The following is a 20,909-nucleotide window of genomic DNA, read 5'->3' on the forward strand; positions in this document are numbered from 1 at the left end:
TTAAAATGGTTATATAGTACATTCCATATAACACACCTCTTAGTAACCAGCAAGAATTTTGTAGGGAAGGGTGTTTGATTTCTTGTCTGAAGTATACGATGTCTGCAGACCAGTTGTCGGAATGCATCGGAAAGAGCTTTTGTGTCTCACTTGAGAAAAGTAACAAAAATGAATATGCAAAATAAACAATAGCTTATCAGCACATCTTATTCAATATTGTAGAAAAGTTGTTTGTAGTCATTATCTTGTCTGTATCAGTATTATCAAACTTGGCAATACATTATGTATACAATCTCTACATTTTTACTATTAGGATCTATATAAACAGAAAACACTATGGAGAGAGTAAAGTCTTTTATTTTGAAACCCAAGAAATGCAATGTATGAACAGCAAAAGGCAGTGGGAGACTGCCAGCCTCTCCACTGATATAGCTCTTTTCATTTTCTCCTGGGGTCTTGCTGGTCATGGGATTGTATCAAATATTCTTAACAGCATGAAATAATCAACAAACCGGAACTAGAGAAAGAGCAAGATCAGTAGGTAGGAAAATGTTCTGATGGATTAAAAAAATAGTTATGAAATTTGGGGATACAAAACTCTCTCTTATAGTTCTATTAAAAATATGTACTTATAAAATGATTTTTAAAAGCATCATGTGGGTACCTTAAAAAAAATCCTATCCTTGCTCATACTTTCCTGGATGTGATTTATATCACAGGAGCTTCTCAAGTCTAAAACTAGAGAAAAAAAATGATGTTTAGGAAAAGCAGCTATTTTAGTAACACTTTTCATTTGCCCTTAAATCTAACATCTTAGAAATATAACCAAGAGGAATAATACAAAATATAATAAACCTCATACTTCCCCAAAGTTTCTCCAATTCACTTCAAATTCTCTTTCATGAAAGTTCTTTCTTCTCACTCATATATCACATATTATAGTCTCAGCACTCTGCCTACATGCACTTTCTAGGGAAATGTTCCATGTGATACATTTGTATCATGGGGGTCTACAGACTTAATGTAAATTTGTAGTTCCCAGTGAGAAATTTTTAATTTTATACTTTCACTTTTATAACAATTTATTATTAAAACAGTATGGATAACCCAAATAGAAGATTTTTTAAATGCTACATGATTTTAGTGGGGCAGGTGGTGGTGTTGGGGCTTGTATTTGTCTTTGTTTTTCAATTTTGGTGTTAGTTCCAAATGGTAATTTTCACCATTAAGAAATTAGTAGCAAGAAATAGCATTACCTTTCAGTTTATGTTAAAGGTATGGGTAGTCAAATTTTACCATTGATTATCTCAAATTAAACAATACTCTTTGCATTGCAATAGATTTTCATGACAATGGTCTTGAATGAATCACCTCTTTGCTTGTTCACACCCTTACAGCATGACTACAATGCTGACTAGCAATCCATTTATGCACCTCTAAGAACAGAACTGGCTTCTGTCTCACGCTGGCCAACAGAATGTGGCAAAAATGATATTGTGTGAGTTTGACTCAAGAGGTCTTGTGGTTTCCATCCCTGCCCTCTCAGAATGCTTCACCATCATGAAAGAAAGAGTCTAGCCTGACAGTATATAAAAAGCCATGTGGATAGGAACTAAGACATCTCAGCTGAAGCTGGTACCAACCACCAGACTTTGTAAATGAGGCCATGTTGGGCAATCCTACCCAATTGCCTTGTTGATGCATAAAATTCTGAGGAAACTGTTTTTAAGTCATTGAGTATAAAAGATAACTCATGTATCCGTATTCTATTTTTAAATATTAATATATTTTCCATCATTATATGAACATCATATTGTTAAACATCATATCATTAAAATATCACATCTTTAAAATTCCCTAATCCAAAGTTCCCTAAAAGTAAATTATACGAAATAAAATATAATTTTTATTGAAAAAGTGAAAAAGAATAATTAATATTTTTCCATCTCAATATTACAGTTCACCCCACCAATATTTGGGGGAAAGTTTTTGACTCTTAAATATTTTGAGGGGCTCAGAGGTTGGAAAAATAGTTTTATCTTGAACTCTGCATAAGAAACTGGTATTAGGTGTTTCATGACAGAGAGAAAAACAAAATCTTCCATGATTCTTTCCATTTCTGGAGGAAGATATTTGAAGACATATTTTGCTCACCATAGAATGTATTTTAGGGTGGCCTGGGTGACTCAGTCAGTTAAGCCTCCGACTCTTGTTTTGGGCCCAGGTCATGATCTCACAGTTCCCGAGATCAGGCCCTGTGTCCAGCTGGGCTCTGACAGTGCAGAGCCTGCTTGGGATTCTCTCTCCTTACCCTCTGCCCCACCCCATGAGCATGCACTCTTTCTCTCTCTCTCTCAAAATAAATAAATAAACAACAAAAAAAAGAATGCATTTTAGGGAGAAACATTGATCCTCCACTTTCATATTGGCTTTTTACTATATAGTAGCTTTGTTTATTTGACTATAAAATCAATAATCTTTAATAAAATGTTTTAGACAAATGGAACTAGATTGAAAAAAAATAATTATCTAACAGTTTGAATTGCGTTTCAGTAGAAGTTTAGAATGGTAGATATCAGAATATTATTAGAAATCAAAATGACCTCTCTTGTTTTGCTCTGGAAAAATATTGATGAGCTGGAGAGCTAATTGGGAGGGAGAAAGTTATCAAATACTTTCTGTATGGGAAGTGATGTGGATAATGTAAATCAAAGACTAACAAGCAAGTAACTCCTTCAAGGAAAGAGCTTGGTTATAACCTATTGGAACCCTGAAAACTAGTGTTTGTTTTATCGTTATTTACATTCTCCTCTTTTAGATCTGCATTAAGAGATGCCTCTTTTGCATGACTATTTATGTGTTCTGTATTAGGAACAATGATCTTTATACATATCCCATGTTAGTTTTTAATATGGGATATGTATAAAACAGTCTCAGCAAATAGGACAAGTTATCATTAGTGGGAAAGACTACTTTCATACTAGTTTACAATTTAAGTTTAGGTAAAGTATAGGTAAAGGTATGCAGAATGAGATGCCCCAGAATGTGTATAAAGATTATTTTGAGTTACAAGAAATCAAACCCAGCAGATACAGGAAAGGCTTGCTGCCTTCTCCATTTACATTGGAAAGAAGAGCCTGTAACAGGAAGACAACTACTAACAGATTCTCCTTTACCTAAGGAACTGACCTGCATACCAGGGCAAATTTGTTTTTCCAAACATTTTTCACCTTCCTACAAATGAGTTTTCTCCCCTCTGAATCTCCAGCCTCTACCCCTCTCCTTAGCTCATATGAGCCTCCTCTTGTCTCACTGTCTTTGGAATCTCATGCCTGTGTGGATTCCCCATAGATACACCTATTAAATTTGATTTTCTCCTGCTAACTGTCTCATGTCAAAATGATCCTAAGTCCAGCTAGAAGGACCACAGGGCAGAGGAAGTTCTTCTTCTTCCACGATAGGTAAAACTCCGTTTAGTTTTAAGTTTATTCTGTAAATAAATTATGAAAGGATACAGACATGATGTCTTAGACATAACATCATGTAAACATAAAATGATTATTTAGAAACAAAATAATAAAATTTAAATATAGACATGATGTCTTAGACAATAACATAATGGAAACATAAAATTAAAATGATTATTTAAAAATAAAATAGTAAGAGTAGAAATATAAAAATACAAAATATTAAGTTCACTTAACATTTTAAAGCTACGTATGATCTCCCAAGTGACACACAGCAAAACTATAGAGGGCTTTCTTGTCCTTGAGCTGAATTATCTCCATGTTATATAAAGAGTAAATATTTATACCCTCAGTTCCTACAATAAATATAGGCATGCCATAGGAGACATGATGTGAAAGCATTTGTTTATAACTACCTTAATAAATATCATTCTCCTGCCTAATCTTTATACTGTAATGCACTTTAATTTGACAATAGAATTGACTATCTCTTTCCTGAATTTAAAGGTATGTAAATGATGCAATTTTCACCTCAGCCAGAGACCTTTATTTTTCTTTGATTGTGTCAATGACACAGGCAGAACATAGCCAAAGCTTCAAAAACTTTAATAGTTAACCATTTATAAGAAGTGGCACCTTTTAAATTAGCAAGACACCAAAAAGCATCTGTGTAAGAAATGTCAGAATGAAATATAGCAAAGCTGGCTTCATACTGAGAATCTTTATCAGAGTGCATAAGTCTTTTCCCTTGTGGTCCTTATCCTAGCACGAAGATCATAGGGGAAATAATTGCTAAAGGGTGCATCCAGCTGAGTTTCTATTTTATCTTTACATTTACGAGAAAGAAGATAAAGGGCAGTGCTCAATCTAGCAAGATTAGAGTTTATGGTTCCCCTTGGATGTTAGTCTTGAACTTGGGTAATACAGGTTGCATTTCCTAACGAACTGACGATGTGTGAAGATGAACAACTTAAACCTTCTCTAAACAAAAAAAAATATTTCCAGTGGAATACAAAGTCTCCACAATTAATTAGTCTTTTTAAGAAATTTTTTTTATGGCTTGATTTACTCTCAGGTTATTAAGATATGCAGTCATATTCCATGTTTAACAAATGGGAAAAAAAGGAGACAGTGTATTTCAACCTAATAGAGAATGAAGATCAAGGTAATTAAAACAAAATTGAATAAGGAAGACCAGAGACTCAGGGTGTGAGAGCACCTTTAATAGAATCATTTGATTGACCTGCTTCAGGAACAATATAACACAGTGTTTACTCAGAAAACTTTAGGTGTTTGGCAGAATTTGTCATTTTTGTTTTGGAATAGGGAATGTCAATGGTGGTATATACTAATAAGAAATAAACCAAAATAAACTCTAAGTATGCTCGAGCACATAGCTATATCATTTAAAAAAATAGTTTCAAAGAGCTTACCTTCCTTGTACTTTAATTAATGGTCTCCTGCACAGCAAAAACTAAAGAAATCTGCACTTCATATTTATGTATTCATTTATTTATAGTCTGCTCTGGTATAGAAATGTTATAAGGTAGTTCAATATTGTGTTAATGTGTATATCTTTCGTATTTTTGAGTACACAAAGATATCCTAAATTATCTAAGATTTCTCAAAATCAAAGAGTGTGTTAATCATTAGTTTATCAATGATTGTTGACTATTAATGGTTACACACCAGTACAGTGCAGATCAATACTTTAAGCTTTGCATTCTTTGATCGACAGCATGTAAAGAAGATAGTCTAAATAATATTACCTTAGATAGGTGGGTTTTACAAAATCCCACTGTATTGAAATATAAATGTTCTTAGTTTAAGATGCAACTATTTGAAAGTGTTGTGGAAAAAGATTTACTTGTGGTTTTTCAAAGTTACCAGTTAATTTCTATTGATCAGCTGTAACTGACATGGATATAAATTCAATTGTTTATATGAATTGATTGATATCTAGATTAACATTCTTAAAACTGTCAATAAGAATTTGTTCTTTAAGACAGATAATCTAAAATTTTACCTGAATTTCACTGAAAAATAAAAAGTTTAGAGAAGTACATGAACACATCAATGACTGCAATACTCAAAGGGAATCTTTCTAGAGTATTAACTGTCAACTGTTTTAATCAGTGCAGCATAAAATCTTGACAAGGTCAGTTAAAATGACTTTCCAAGTATTTAGTATCTATGTCATATGCATCAATAATTAATTCTGGATAATTTTATGTTTTAGAAGACAGGCTTGGATAATAGGAACAGTACAGACTTTAAAGAAAAAGAAAAAAAAATGGTTCTCATCCCAAATGAACTCTCAACTAGGTGTGAAATCTAAGGACTAATGACCTACCTTCATTAAAGACTTATTTTCTTATTTGTAAAATAGAGGTAACATTTTACACATGACTGTTAAGGAACATTTAACACATTGATTCTTACATAGCTTACATTGCTAAATAGCAAATAAAATGGCCATTTACCAATTTTCTTTCTTTTGTTTCTAAGAAAGTGGCTTTCTGTAAGTTTTTTTTTTCCAATTCAAATGTTAAGACAGAAATTAGTCAAGCATAAAAATATTCACAATTTTACTTGTATCCATATAGTATTACATTTGTAAACCTGGTAATATTGACAGTCGAGTTTTATGTCAGCATAAAGTGTGTAATTGTCACTGTGAATGCAAAGCAAGTAAAAATTAGGGGCTTAAATAGGAGAACTAAATAGGACTGTTAATGTGCCATCAAGTTCATGTTCGCTGTGTCCTAGATGTTTAGATGCTAAGGGCTGAGAAAGGAGTTTGCACACACACACACACACACACACACACACAAACAACCTGTCTTCTGCCTAATCTTTCCATGATTTTCTCTTCCCTGAATTTTCACTCCGAAAATGATGCAGTTTAATACATACTTATGGTCAGAAAGTGTCAAGATGTACTAAGCGTAAATGTATGAAAGCAGGTTTTAGAGACCTAGTGAACAGGTGAAAAATGCTAAAAGCACTACAACCTACTGTGTTGTCTTTGAATCTTGTTTATTTCATTTCACTCTTCCACACTCAAGTGAAATCTTTCCCCTCTGATTTCGTTTGTTCTTCCACTCATCCAGAATGAGTCTCCCATGAATTCTTTAATCATGAAAGCATAGCTTGGATTCCTTATATTAAGTCCTTGGTTACAACTCAAATTTACATATGAAAAAAGCTATCCATGTTTCTTTATTTACACATTTTTGGCAAAAATATAAGATGTTTAAAGCACTTGGGTGCTGTGTGTATACTGTTTATTTCATATATATGTATTCTTTGGAATATATCTGCCCTTAAAATAGTTTTAAGATTAATATTCTTCCTCAAATCATAAAGAAGCTTAAGACTTGCTAATTTATATTACAATTATGAAAAGGAAAGAGAGAATCCCTGTATAACATTTCATCAGTGACATCTAAGCATGAGTGTTTGTGTTTATAATTTTTTCCTGAGAATTATATTATTAAATAATTATTATTAACAGAATGTCTGTTAATGATGATACTTTTGTGTTTACTAATTAACAAAATGTGTAAAAGTTGAATGCATTACGTAAATTCCAGTTAAATACTTTTCTATTCAGTGACTATTCAATGCAATAAAACTCACTGCAATATTATTTGACAATATGAAATAGTTCTAAATATAACAATGTTCTAGGCATATAATATCAACTTATAAAATAAAAATGAAAAATTGATATTTGTATATATTATTATTAGAAAATATATTGGTAATCTAACAAAAGAGAGCAGTATTTTGACTTTAAACAGAAAGAAAACATATAATAATCATGCCAGATAGTCAAAATGAAATGTATAACACTATATTATTATTAACTCAAACAATATCTTAGTTCTATTTTCTCTAATAATAAAAGTGAAATCCTAAGATTTACCATCCTGAGAACTTGTGGATTAAGTATTACTAGACATATAAGGATAATTCTGTTGGGTATTTTTTTTGGAATAAAAGAACTTTTCAAAAATTCCCTCAAATGATTTGAGATTTTGATTTGAAAAATAATTTTATTCATTTAAAAAAAAATTTTAATGCTTGTTTATTTTTGAGAGACAGAGCATGAGTGGGGGAGAGCAGAGAGAGAGGGAAACACAGAATCTGAAGCAGGCTCCAGGCTTTGAGCTGTCAGCACAGAGCCCAATGCAGGGCTTGAACTCATGAACTGTAAGATTGTGACCTGAGCCAAACTCTGACAGTTAGCCAACTGAGCCACCCAGGCAACCTTATTCATTTTAAATGAACAGTTTAGTGCAGTCATATAACTGTAGAAAGAGAAAAAAAAATATAAAAAATTTAGATTTCAGTGTAGGATAGTTACTGTGCAATATTTTAGTTGTGTTTGCTTTCCCCACATATGTTACCTTCCCTAGCTTGGTGAAATCGCCTGGGACTATCTAATGACTGATTTCCTGACCCCAGTCTTAGTTCCTTTTCAGCTACTATGACATCTTGGCCAACATATTAATGTGTCTCCCCTATCTATTTTTAAATCCTTACTCATGATTTGCTTTTTTAAAAGACTTTTTAAAACGTTGATTTATTTTTGAGAGAGAGTGTGGACACATGGGGGGGGAGGGGCATAGAGAGAAGGGAAAAGAAGATCTGAAGCAGCTCTGTGCTGACAGCAAAGAGCCCATTGCAGGGCTTGAATTCAGGAACCAGGAGATCATGACGTGAGCCAAAGTTGGATGCTTTACCAACTGAGCCACCCAGGTGCCCATACACATGAATTGTTTTTATAAGATTTGGAAGTATAACTTCATTTCATCTGCATGGTAACTTTAGACAGTAAGATATTAATTCCCATTTTATAAATGAAGGCATTGACTAACAGAGAATTTAAATAGCTTAGTTAGGAGCACCTGAGTGGCTCAGTTGTTGTGTGTCTGACTCTTGATTTCAGCTCAGTTTGTGATCCTAGGGTCCTGGGATTGAGCTCAGCGTTGGGCTCTGTGCTGAGTGTGGAACCTGCTTGGGATTCTCTCTCTCTCTCTCTCTCTCTCTCTCTCTCTCTCTCTCTCTCTCTCCTCTCTCTCTCTCTCTCCCTTTGCCCTCTCCCCCTCCTGTGCTTTTTCTCTAAAAATAAAATATTTTTTTAATGTTGTTTATTTTTGAGAGACAGAGAGAGAGCGCGAGTTGGCGAGGAGGAGAGAGAGAGGGAGACAGAATCTGAAGCAGGCTCCAGGCTCTAAGCTGACAGCAGAGAGCCTGATGTGGGGCTCAAACTCACTAACCGCGAGATCATGTCATGACCTAAGCCGAAGTCAGACACTTAACCGGCTGAGTCACCCAGGCCCCCCAAAATAAAATAAATCTTTAAATAAATAGCTTAGTCAGAGTTTTGCCAAAAATAAAATATGCAGAGACAGAGTACACTTTTCTTTGTTCGAGCTATAATCTCTCCCCATGTATGGGTTCAATTCTATCTGCCTGTTGCACACTTTCATTTCAGCAATTGATCATTCACGGTCTTTTAAAAAGAAGGAAAGGAGGAAAGGAGGAGGAAAGGAGATAAAAGAAACTGTAACTCTCTTCTACTATCATATATTTTCCTACCCTACATCAACTTTAGAGGGCTGCATATTGCAGAATTTATAAATTCAAATGCCTAGAAAGGTCTTTTGGAAATATTATAAGCAAAGCAGTTCTGTACTGAGAAAGATGCATAGCAAGTTCATGGCGGAGATGACGTCAAGCAGGGGTCTACACTTCTGTCAAATATTGTTTCAAGGAAATGTGTGCAGAAATGGCTAAATCTTCCAATTTTTCAAAGAAAGCCATATATCCAAATTTTTATGCAAAACCTCCTAATTATAAATTTCACAGTGAGTTGTAAATACAACCAATTTATAACTTCCCATCTATGGTCTCTACCTTCACTTTTCCCAGACTGTTTACTGTGTAACTCTCTGATTTCTGGAACCTGCCACTACCACTCCATAATAATGGAGGTTGGCAATGCCTTCGTGTCATCTTTGAACACATTTTTTTTTTTAATTTTTTTTTTCAACGTTTATTTATTTTTGGGACAGAGAGAGACAGAGCATGAACGGGGGAGGGGCAGAGAGAGAGGGAGACACAGAATCGGAAACAGGCTCCAGGCTCTGAGCCATCAGCCCAGAGCCTGACGCGGGGCTCGAACTCCCGGACCGCGAGATCGTGACCTGGCTGAAGTCGGACGCTTAACCGACTGCGCCACCCAGGCGCCCCTGAACACATTTTAATTCACATCTTAAACAATCACGAGCAGTTCAGAAGTGTGTTTATTGAAAGATTCCTTAATTATTACAATCACTCAAAATAAAGGGTGATTATGTGATATGATAGAGATGGTAATTATAATTAAAATGACAACCATATTTAATATATAAATATATCAAATTAACTCAATACTAATTTCCTTAAATTTACACAATGTTATATGTCAAGTATATTTCAATAAAAATTTAAAAAAAAAGATTCCTTCATTTGCCTTTGTATCCTTGTCTACTCTCTCCCTTGTCAATCTCGTCTATTACCACATTTCAGTTATTATCTGTCATGCCAATAAACTCTCAACCTTAAGCATTTAACATAGATCCCTGTTCATTCCTTATAGGAGTATTGGTATATCCTCATATTCCTATATCCAGGGGACAGCAAAAGTGTTAACTTCCCAAACGTACGCCTGGTGGTTATTTTTTTTTAACCTCACTAAATATCATTATACTTCTATAGCACTATTTTTGTTTCCTAGACCTTTATTGTTTTATTGTACCTTTAATTATACATTCATGTCTGGATAATGTAATGTATCCCCTACTAGACATAATTTCTATAGGGACAATAATTTTTTCTTTTATCTTTATTGTGACATCTTAGTACCTAATATACTGCCTAGCATGCCATACGCTTGTGAGTAAACAATTTACTGCCTCTCAGCTCCAAATTTACCCTTCAGTGTATGCTCTGCCATAATGGGGGGAATTCCTCCTTTATGTATTTCTTTCACAGTGAGCAAGATGTTAATTAAGGCTTCTCAGTAGAATATGCTGGAAGGACATTGCAGGAGAAAGGCCTGGCCTAAAACTTCTGACCACTCAACAGCAGGTGCACAGTCGTGGGTGTGGGAACATGCTGCCATGTTCTTTCCCAGACAGGAGTTTCTTTAGCAACCTTCCCACAGGATTTTCTACACTGACACCATGAAGAACTCCACGCTTCCTGTCTGCACGGGTGCCCCAATTTTCCACTGGTACCCCAGTACCTTCGTTTGCCCTTAGCCCAGTCTTTCCACACACCGGCACTTGGGTCACGTGAATGAGATTCCACTGTGTGCCACCTGTGCAGAGGATACTGCTCTCTGCTTGTCCAACAATTAACAGACTGGCTCTGACCCAGCAAATCTGTTAACTTCTCTGCTATTTTGTGTGCTGCAACTGCCACCTTTTCCCACGGTTGGGGAGGGAGACTCTGGGAGTAGCCTTATTTAATTGGTAAAGTTTAGGTCATTTGCCCAAACAGATACAGGCACACCTTGGAGATACTGCTTGTGGGTTCAGTTCCAGACCACAGCAACAACGTGAATATTGCAGTAAAGCAAGTCAAATGAGGTTTTTGGTGCATATAAAGTGCATATAAAAATTGTATTTACACTACACTGTAGTCTAGTAATTGTGCAATAGCATGCCTTTTAAAAATGTACATATCTTAATTAAAAATACTTCATCGCTAAAAAATGCTAACCATCAACTGAACTTTCAGCAAGTCATAATCACTGATCACAGATCATCATAACAGATATAATAATAATGAAAAAGTTTGAAATATTGAGAGAAGGATCAAAATGTGACACAGAGACACAAAGTAAATAAGTGCTATTGGAAAAGTGGTGACAATAGACCTGCTCAACTTGCCACAAACCTTCCATTTGTAAAAAATATGCAGTATCTGTGAAGAGGAATGAGGTGAGGCACAATAAAATGAAGCTTATATTTATACTGATTATCTGTCATTGTCAGCTTTTGTAGTGGGCAGCAAGTTCTACACTGCACCTGCAATTGTAAAGTGGAAAGTTTCTTAATTGTATGAACAGGATTCATACACTGGGCAGCCAAAATACATACACGTACACATACATATGTTCTCACTACATTATGCCCAAAAGTGTTTGTTTCGGCATTCCATGCAGTAGTAAAAACTCGAAAAAAAGTCTAAATGTTGATCAATAGAAGAACGTTTGAATAAATTGTGACGTCATTGGTAGACACTATTTATGGTTACCCACATGCTAATCTCAATAAGCTACTGTCATTGGCATTCTACTGTAAAGAATAAACACCATAAATAATTCTGAAGTATGTTTTTTGTCTTGGAGTGACCATGTGAATTACATATTAGCCAATGACATTTGAAGACTGTTACTGAATTTAAAGAGGTCTGCTGTGTAGCTTCTGAGAAAGCTATTTCTCTTCCTATATAAAGGCTTGTGTCTGTGTTTGTGTGTGTATGTGTGTGTGTGTGAGAGAGAGAGAGAGAGAAAGACAGAGAACGAAAGAGAAATACAGAGGGAGAGAGAGAGAGAGCGAGAGAGAGAGAGACAGATAGGTTCTACCTACCTACTTCCTGCTTAAGAATGAGGGCATGATGCAGTTAATTTCAGCCAACTAGCTTCTAATTATGAGGTTACAAACCTAAGGATAAATGCCAAGGATCAGTGATGGAAAGAGGTGAGACTGGATTATGACATTACTTAGCATTGGCCTCTACTGTCAAATTCTTATTATTTGAGAAAATAATCACCATATTTAAATAGGGAATTGCTGAGAATATCTAATAAGTAAAAACTGAATGAATCCTTAATTTATTCCATATTTATCCGATAGACTATGAAACAGCCCTTAAAGATTGGATCAATGTCAATAAATCTTAACAGTAAAATATTGAGTAAAAAAGTACTGTGTTTGATTTGTATGATAGATTTAGTAATTAAGAAAAGTAAAAAAAAAAAACAGCACTACATATTTTTATGGGTGCATATGTAATAACTACATGAAATATGAATAAGAAAGTTGCACAGAAGGTGAGAGAGAAAATTGAATATCGGTGGATAGGATGGAAAGATCTGACATTGTCTTTCATATTTTATTTAGGAATAATATGAAGCAAACATATAAAAATATTTAAATTCATTGAATCTGGAAAATAGGTATATTGGTGTCTATTATGCTGTTTTTTCTATATGTTTGACATAGTTCACTTAAATATTTTTATCTTAAGGTGTTTGCAAAAAAGTGTTCAATTTAATTCCTAATGTAACTTTGTAGAGAAAACATTATCTTTATATTACAGAATAAAATACTGAGATTCATTAAAATGATATGATATGTCTGTCAGTATTCCAATTACAGTCCCCCCCGCCCCCCACCTCCCAACTTGTTAATGTGACAGCATGGTGTATTTCCCATGGGAAATATTTACCTATCACTTAATAAAATTTTGTCCAAAGAATTCACTAAAAACATTTTCATAGCCTACATCCTTCTAATCGTCATATATAATTTGGAGCTCCACTATTGCTTATAAAATACTCTAGTATCGGTAGTTTAACTGATATTTCAAAGGTCACCCCACACTTAACTCTATTTCACAGATGTAAGGGATTGCTTAAGCTTTTTAAGAACCGGAAGTTTCTTCCTGGTTTACTGCTGTACAAAAATGCTGCTGAAGAAGAAAAGTGCACCAACAATTATGTATTTCAAGGCAGACCCAAGATTTGAAGGGACAAATTAAGTGGCAAAGATTAGAGTGGGGTGGGGATATAAAATAATAACAAATATAATTCTTTTCAAATGATATTATATAACCTGACCTGTATTTACCACAAATCAAACATACATTAAGTATTTAACAGAAATCAGAAAACAAATGTTGCATGACCTTATTGAATTTGTAGAAGTACAGCACTGGTGGCAGGGGTTGTGGGGGGAAATGAAGAGATAATGGTAAAGGGGTACAAAGTTTCAGTTAGGAAAGATGAGTTAGCTCTGGAGAGCTAATGTACAGCATAGTGACCATAGTTAACAACACTGCATCATACACTTAAAAATGGGAACAGGGTAAATCTTATGAGTTCTCCCCATGGACAAAAAAAGGTAACTATATGAGATGAAAGATGTGTTAATCTGTTTGATTATGGTGGTCCTTTTACAACACTTATGTATTTCAAAACATCAGCTTGTACATCTTAAACATATACAATTTAAATATGTCAATTATATCACAAAAAAGCAAGAAAAAGAAAAAGGGAAAAAAAGGCAGTGAAATGTCAGAACCTAAATATTCACACAAATTAAGAGATGTGTAATAACCCATTATATCTAAGTGCCAATTAAGAGGGAAAACATGGAATATAGGTGAAAGCTAAGTGAAGAAATGAAAAGAAGAAATTTTAATTTTACTTCACTAAAGAAAATAGAAGTAGCAAACGAAGAATTTTAATGTGTTGGCTGTGCTAACCCAGAGTTGTCCCTCCTTTGGATTTGCAGGATATTTAATAATAGTGCCAACGAATTGCTTCTGTACTACTTGGAAAAGGCTGTGGCAATACTTTTCAGCTTAATTAAGATGGAGTTAATGTGGGTAAAATGCAAACTACTACAAGTGCAAAATTTTTCCGTAAATTTTGGCTGCATATTCTGTGTCAGACTCTAATCCTTAACATTACACAGGTAGAAAAGTGAGGAAATATAAATTGAAGTATCTTTTGTGGTTCAAACATTGCCAAAGGTGAGGGCTGGTCATTGTTAATTCTATCAAAAGTGAGAATTGTCTTACTGCATTACATGTATTTACTATATATTTACGTAAAAATTATCTCATATTTTAGTTCTTTGTAATAAGCTAATGCATGTGGGGATATAGGCATATGTATATATACATACATATATATGTATGTGTATATATATATGTATATATATTCGTTGTATAGGTAAGTGTATGTATTCGTGCGTGCGCATGCGCGCGCGCACACACACACACACACACACACACACACACAATTGCATACATATACACCATGGGAGGAGATTACTTGAAAGAGAAATGAAATTAAGATTTATTGAGTCTGTACTAAATGCCACATGACATACTGGATATTATATATTATTTCAAGTAATTTCATAATATCTGTAAGGTAGGTTGCCATTATTATCCCAATTCTGCTGATAAGAAAACTGAGTTATAGTTTTATCAAGTACTATGGGAAGCATAGCCAATAACAGCAGAAGTATATTGAAAGCAAGATGCAAAGTTTCTAAAGTTCATAATTCTGACATATCATAATGTTTTAGGTTTGGCAAAACCACAAGTATTAGAATGTCACGGCATTCATCCATGTTCATACCCTTACAACTTATTAACTTGTTTCCTATACTTGCCAATACTTCTGAGCTTGTTTTCTCATCTCAAAAATGAGAGTCTTAATATAGGTTTTATTAGAGTGATTCTACCTTTCTCCAAAAATTATCACTAGAGGGACAAAAAAGCCTAACAGCTATATATAAATGTATTAAAATTAAAGTATACCCATTGTTAATGATTTTATGTTATTTATGTACTTTTCTTATGTGAACTTCATTTTTTTTCCACAGGAAAAAGAATTCAAGTTAATTCGAAGATGTTTGCTTAATCAATGTCCTATACGCTTATTTTATGAATATAGTTGGCCATTTTACTTTATGTTATATTAAGATTTATGTATAACCATGCAATATGCACTAAGTGTAGACTCTTCTTTTTGATAACAGGAATGATACCAAAAAAAGGAAAGTTAGAGTTTCATGGATTAAACTTAATATAAATAATATTTTTATTCTTTCTTGGAACTAAGATATCCGTTATTTTCAACTAGATAAAGACTCTTCTCATTTTTTATAGTTTTCAACTAAATGTTACATTCAGTTTAACTATAAAAATGTTAAACTTCAAATACTCCGCTATATCGCCTACAAGCCATGCATGAGCACACTTGACATGATGGTCAGAAAAACAAGTCTTTTCAAGTGGATACAGATGCCAGCTGAACCTGCCACAAGGTTACCTCTGGTAATAAATTTACTTTCCTTGAAGTAAAGAGATCGAAACACTAAATGGCATAAAGATAAAAGGTTGTCTGTGGAAGGCTTCATCTGATCAAGGTAAATACAGTCTATTCTTGACAGCAGGTCAAAATACAGCAATCTGGTATCTCAAAAAGTTTTGTATAATCTACTGTCATTTGTTTGTTATAGGCTTATGAGAGGCACGATGGGTGAAAGCTAGCTGTACTCTGTCTATACAAAAGAAGTAAACAAATCAAAGAAAAAGAAACTAAAATATTCCTACTGTCTGGCAATCAAATATATATCATGTTATATTCAATGTCTTTGATCATATTCCTTCAATTTGGGGTAAATATATATTTAACCTAATTATCATAGATGTAGTCATGAAGAAGCCCAGCTTTAATCAAATGTCCAAACCAAAAGAGAAATATTGAATGGTTAGTTTCAAGTCCTAAAAAAAAAGACATAAATGGAAGAAAAACCCTGAAACTAATTTAAAAAAATTTTTTAATGTTTGTTTTTTTTGAGAGTGAGAGAGACAGAGCATGACGAGGGAGGGTCAGAGAGAGAGAGGGAGACACAGAATCCTAAGCAGGCTCCAGGCTTTGAGCTGTCAGCACAAAACCTAATGCGGGGCTCGAACTCATGAACTGCAAGATCATGACCTGAGCCAAAGTCGGATGCTCAACCAACTGAGCCACACAGGTGCCCCCTAAATTGTTTGTACTTTGGCAGAGCAAATAAAATCCTTTGTTTCTATAAAAGAAAAACAAAATATTTCTGGAATTGTAATATAACTGGTATGTAAGAATTATCTGTATCTCAAGGCAGATTAAAGACTGAATTAGGAAAGATATGACTGAAGGAAACAAAAAAAAGTGGTAGAATAAGGAATTAATAGTGTAGATTTAATTGGGAATAACCTCATAGTGTTGGAGAAGGGATATATTAGAAGGGATTATATTGTAGATTCGACAAGATTTGGACAAGGGTTTGGCTGAGTTAGATTGTAGAATTGAGCACAATTTGGAGATTTCTAAATTCCATTCCAGAAGATGGTGATACAAATAAACCCAATGGGTAAACAATTTGCTACAGACCTGCACAGCATTCATTCTCATGAATTCATAGTTGTTGTTTTTTTCATGTATCTTTATGCCATATTGCCTCAGTCTTTTTGTTTCTTACCTTTTGTCCTTCAGTGCCTAGGACAATTGACATCTATTACAAAGCATTTCTTGGGGGAAATTAGTTGCATCTTTCCTGTTGGTACAGGACATCTTTAGACCACTTATTGCTGAAATTATGTTATTAGTCCCCAAACTGACGGTCGGTCAGGTTCATGAAGGATCAGTAGTAGGTATTTTTTCATTGTTGCAAATAGAAAACTATTTGTTTCGGTGTCCCATGTGTGAAATTTATTGTTGGTAAATGTGTGTTCAAATACCTGGTTAATAAATAAAATTAATAAATAAAAGGCATTAATTAACTTCTACGAATTTTAAGTATGTACTGCCTGAGTTATTACTGTGTGTAATGCAGCTGACAGCCTTTCTGGAGAAAGCTGAAATGGAAACACCCGGTGATTGAGTAATAAAGTCAGCTTAGATCTTTCCTTCATTTTTCTTCTGATTGCTTTTAAAGTTATTTTATTTTTTATTTTTTCATAGAGTAAAAATTGAACTTTTAGCATCAATTTATATGAATCTCAATACATTCATGGGTTCATGTGACAACCAGAGCACTCTGGGTGCAGAACAGTTCCATCACCCCCAAAACACCCTCCTGACACCCCCTTTAAAGTCACACCCTTCTCCCACCTCTAAGTCTTACTGGCCACTGATCTGTTCTCCATCACTTTAATTTTGTTTCTTTGTTGTTGTCTTTTTAATTTCATATAAATGGAATCAAATATTATGTAACATTATGAGTCTTGCTTCTTTTGTTCAGCAAAACGTGTCAATCGTCAATTCTTTTTTATTGATAGACAGTAGTTCGTTGTATGGATACCACTGTCTCTTTGCCAATTCACTCACTAAAATACACTTGGTTATTTCCAGTGCTTGTCAATCAAGGAGAGAGCTGCTGTAAACACACTTGTAGAGGCTGTATGTGTTTCACTATTTCTAAGCAAGGTTTTTTTCTTTTTCCTTTCCTAGGAAATGTTGGGTAGAGTCACATTTTTTAAAAAAACATAACTCTTTCATAATGACCAGCAATTGTTGACCGATACATCTATTTTATCAAATAATTTTTGCTGTATCTACCACAAGCATGTAAATCCCATGAGATCAAGTGTTTTGTGCAGTGCTATATCACTAATAGTTCAGAAAGTGCCTGGAACTGAGTGAGCACTAAGTAAATGTATATTTGTGAACGAATGTGTGCCTGTGTGTGTCTGTGTGTGATAGAGAGAGAACGAGAGGGGGACATCTTAAACTTCCAGCTCATTATTCCAGAGAAGAGTAACCATAAACAAGGTATGCTAGTTTACAGGAAGGAATGCGAGAGCAGCTTTATTTGGAGAATCTGTATTTCCTGATATTCAACGTTATCTAATATATAGAATTTTAATAGGAAGTTAATAAGTCAGAAGTAAAACAAATTAGAGTATCAGGGAAAGTATTTATCTGCTTACGTTTCAAAACCCCAGGAAAACAAAACAGCAGCTTATATATTTCAGAGTTTAGCTGTTTTTCAATTTCATTTATGTATTTCATCAATGTCTGAAACATATATATTATTCTTAAATACTTACATATTTTCTTAAATTTGCAGAGCAACTTAAAACCATCGAAAATTGTTGTTAACAGAGCTGAGAAATGGGAAAAAGCAATATGAACAAGGTTATACCAAAAAGCTAAGGATGATTTTTTTGAACACACTAATAAAATGTTTAAATCTGTCGTTTAAAAGAGAAAAAGAAGTGATTGATATCTGTACTTAATAGAAGTTAAGTGAATGAGAATTTTCTAACAATTTCACATTAATAACCATATAAATACAGTATTAGATATTTATAACATGTATGTCATAAGGGTTTTGACAAGTGGTTGAAATTTACTGTCTATCTTGATGAACCAAAGCAGGAAAATATTTCAGGAGTTCATCAGTGCTGAGTGGCTGCTATCATCTTCTAATGTGGGGAAATATTTGCTGTTTACTAACTTACGGGATACCTGGGAATAGCTTTCATCAGGTTAACATTAACAAATCAGAATAAAAAAGAGTATATTCTTTAATTTGATCAAGGCCTAAGCTTATTGTCTTATTCAGTCAAAGGAACGTGTTAACAAGGAAAATCTTTTTTTCCCCTCTGAAATACATTTAAAAAAGTAGATGCCCATATCATATGTCCCATTATTTTCCAAATACTAGGATTTAAACTAGGATATACTCTTAATTTTAAACTCCTTTAATGCCCATGATGTTAGAGATTTCTTTCAGAATCACCCTTGTAATTTCTTAGGACATTTATCAAAATCTTAGCATATTGCTTTAGGTTGAAAATATATTAGTACAAATGTAACTGTAGTTCTGTGGCACAAGGTAGAAATACCCCAGAGTCTAGGACTGGTCATTCTCATTCATGAGTATATCATTTTAGGCTGATAGGCTACTTTTTCCAGGAAACAAATTTCCTTTTCCACGTGGTCCTTCTGATTAACTAATATCTTAGCACAAATAATGATACCAATAGTGGAAATTTTAGGTCCTAGACATTTAATCACTGACATAACCTAAGTGTGAAGCATTATTGGGGAAAATAGGCTTCCGAGTTATTCATTAATCGATCAACAAGTATTTATAACTTTTATCGTTTGCTTGATACTGTGTGATGCTGCAGTGGGGGGAAGACCTCAACTGTGCTTCCGCTCCTGAAGGCAATTTCAATTTAGCAATATCTGTTATACCAGGGCCACTGAATGAATAAAATTATTCAACTGTGCTCTGTTTAATTCTCCAAGAGTGCCCCCCTTGGACACCATCGTTTTTATTTTTTTATACTAGTTTCCCTACCTGTAAACTGCTTCTCTCGTTCTTTTAACCAGGCTTTGAAGAGTAATGACATTGAGTGACGTTCCAATTTCTGAGCTCAGAGTGAGAAGTGGCAGCTTTCACTTCCTGCCTCCAGAGCCACCCCATTAAGAACCCTGCCATAGAGAATCCTGCTAGAATGCGAGAGACCACAGTGAAGAGCAGTAAGGCTCCAGACTGGTTAAGTGGAGAAGTGACGAGGTGAGAAGATCTGCTGGGCGGACCTCAAATGAGGCCAACAGAAGCACCATTTAGGTATGGCCCAGCCAACTTGGAGAATCAAGAGAAACCATCAAATGGTTGTTGTTTCAAACAAGTAACTTTGGATGAGGTTTCTTATGCAGCAATATGCAGCAAAAGATAACCGAAACAATAAACTGGCACATTGACATAAAAGAAGAGTAAGGAACAATTAGATTGTTTTCAAATTCAGCTTATGTCCTAAAGATATTGGATTTCTGAAATCATGATGGCAGCACATTAGTGCCTTTTGCAGTGCACTCTCAGAGCAAATAAAGCTGCTGTGATTTGCCATTTCATTGACACAGGTGTCTCATCACAAAGAGAGGGAATAATAGTCTCTTTCTCACGATTCAGCTGAGATAATTGGTATATTCTTGTCAGTTAGGGTCAGCTCGTTACTGTAAAGATAAAGATTAAATGGAAGAATTTAGAACACCTACTTAGAGGCAAGAATCACTGGCTTATAAAGCCAGAATAGAAGAGCAAATTTCTTACATTGTTTTACAAAAAACTATGAAACTCAGGTGTAAGCCTCACTTATTAATAGGGTAGATTTAGAAAAAGGTAATGCTTTTTAAACCAGCCTATCAGAAATTTTGCTACCATCTCCAAAACAATGAGAATCACAGTGATTTTTCAGTGCCATTACAAAAGCATGGCATATAGGGAAATAAATCCATATTCAAAATAAATGACTATTCGATAAGGAGAAATTACTGTCCATCCAAGCAGGAAGGTTTCCAATGTAATCAACTATTAGCCTGGTAGCTAGCTGACTCCCCTTAGGAGAGGTTGTATCAGAGATTCAATATTAGCTTCTCTATTACAGATAAGATAGGAACTCATAACTTTTCCTTTTGAAATACAGACCCTTGACTTGCCCCTTCTCTCAAATTGATAAACAATTGCTCTGCCACAGAGTATGTATGCTGTGTGACATTTAATTCAGGAATTCTGCCGAGTGCTTTCATTCACATGGAAGGTTCAGTATTTTGTCTAAATTTTAAATACCTTTTGTATGGTA

At 34.4% G+C, this 20,909-nt stretch overlaps 1 long non-coding RNA gene across 1 annotated transcript in view; it reads left to right on the top strand.

The window, feature by feature from the left end:
• LOC123598391 overlaps window positions 1–20,909 on the top strand; it is a 130,950-nt gene that overhangs the window by 83,760 nt on the left and 26,281 nt on the right. The window contains exon 2 of the long non-coding RNA XR_006712582.1: window positions 19,657–19,843. This is a non-coding gene — a long non-coding RNA (uncharacterized LOC123598391). The remainder of the gene's footprint in view (window positions 1–19,656; window positions 19,844–20,909) is intronic.

The sequence above is a fragment of the Leopardus geoffroyi genome, chromosome A1, assembly GCF_018350155.1.
Source record: "Leopardus geoffroyi isolate Oge1 chromosome A1, O.geoffroyi_Oge1_pat1.0, whole genome shotgun sequence".
In the NCBI taxonomy this organism is placed as follows: Eukaryota; Metazoa; Chordata; class Mammalia; order Carnivora; family Felidae; genus Leopardus; species Leopardus geoffroyi.